Source organism: Littorina saxatilis, linkage group LG4 (genome assembly GCF_037325665.1).
Source record: "Littorina saxatilis isolate snail1 linkage group LG4, US_GU_Lsax_2.0, whole genome shotgun sequence".
NCBI classification, from domain to species: Eukaryota; Metazoa; Mollusca; class Gastropoda; order Littorinimorpha; family Littorinidae; genus Littorina; species Littorina saxatilis.
The window spans coordinates 1,897,594-1,899,206 of NC_090248.1; the positions used below are offsets into that span (position 1 = coordinate 1,897,594).

The window sequence follows — 1,613 nt, forward strand, 5'->3', positions numbered from 1 at the left end:
GATCGGTTCTACATTTCTAACACAGTTTTCAACACGTGGTGGTAACTTATCCGAACGGTCTCTGGGAAAGAACTGTGTTTAGAACCCCTACAAGTACTTGGACAGTGGTTACCTCCCATTTAGTTTTCAGAAATGTCCTGAAATGTTGTTGACACAAATCCCACGTACGAGATACGGTTATGGGCGTACGACAAACCGAATATGACCACGTATTACATACAAGTCAAGTCAAGTCAAGTATTTTATTGTTTTGGGCTGTGAGCACACACCTTCCCTTGAAAAGTTAATTCACCATCTCAGATCTGGCCGCGGTTTAATATGGGATAAGACAATCCCTCCCCTTGGTTACATACCAAAGATGAACAGCCTGGGTGTTATTGGCTTTTTAAGAAATTAATTGTGACCCTCCACCACGGAATGAGTCGCATGTCACCTTTGCATGATTTTCATATTTGTACATTTTCCTAAAGAGTTTTTTATGCTCTATCCAGTGGTGAAACCCGTTTTAGAAAAGAGCGAAAACTGTTTGAGTTATAAGCCTGTGACTAAGGTGACCCTCACACTGTTACCAGACACTCCCCGGACTTATATTAAGCCTAGCGCAGAACCGCGCAAGGTGACATGCGACTCATTTCGTGGTGGAGGGTCACAATTCATCAAAAAACACAGCCGACAGTGGCTCCCAATCAGGGTGTTTAGGTTTGGTGTGTGACCAAGCGGGTAGGGGTGGTTCTCCCATGCAAAGGCCTGGCTAGATCGGAGACATTGTTTTCACGATCAGGACTGTGTCTTTAAACGCAATGATTACTTTGCATGGAAGCAACCGGCAAAGACTCAACCGGTACGACCGGTTAGCGATTATATTCCGATAGTGTGTGCTTTGTACCGGTTAGCGATTATATTCCGATAGTTTGTGCTTTGTACCGGTTAGCGATTATATTCCGATAGTTTGTGCTTTGTACCGGTTGAAGAGGGAGTTGATAGGATCCAAACGTATGTGTAATGGACGTAAGGTATGTACATAATATTATTTGAAATTGCCAGAGTATATTGTGACCCTCCACCACGGAATAAATCGCATGTCACCTTTGCATGATTTTCATATTGTTACATTTTCCTAAAGAGTTTTTTTATGCTCTATCCAGTGGTGAAAACCGTTTTAGAAAAGAGCAAAAACTGTTTGAGTTATAAGCCTGTGACTAAGGTGACCCTCACACGGTTACCAGACACTCCCCGGACTTATATTAAGCCTAGCGCAGAACCGCGCGAGGTGACATGCGACTCATTTCGTGGTGGAGGGTCACAGATTATCTACTTATTCTTGTTAAAAAAAATCGGTATGTATTTCGTCTTTTCTGACCGTCCGCCAGTCCTTCCAACCGCCCGTTTGTCCTTCCGTCTGTCTGTTTGTTCGTCAGTCGGTCCGTCTGTCTGTTTGTTCGTCAGTCGGTCCGTCTGTTGGGTTACTGCCCATCTGTCTGCGAGGCAGATGAAAGTTTAGTTGCAAACGTATTTTCATGTTGTCCCTTTTTGTATCCAATTACTTTACTGGACCCTGCAAGCGTTACTGTCACACACACACACACACACACACACACACACACACACACACA

At 44.0% G+C, this 1,613-nt stretch overlaps 1 protein-coding gene across 1 annotated transcript in view; it reads right to left on the bottom strand.

Moving 5' to 3' along the window:
* Positions 1–1,146: 1,146 nt before the first annotated feature.
* Positions 1,147–1,613, bottom strand: part of LOC138963773 (intraflagellar transport protein 122 homolog) — a 336,636-nt gene continuing 336,169 nt past the window's right edge. Inside the window, exon 29 of the transcript XR_011454900.1 lies at positions 1,147–1,193. The gene's annotated coding sequence lies outside the window, so the exon portion shown is untranslated. The remainder of the gene's footprint in view (positions 1,194–1,613) is intronic.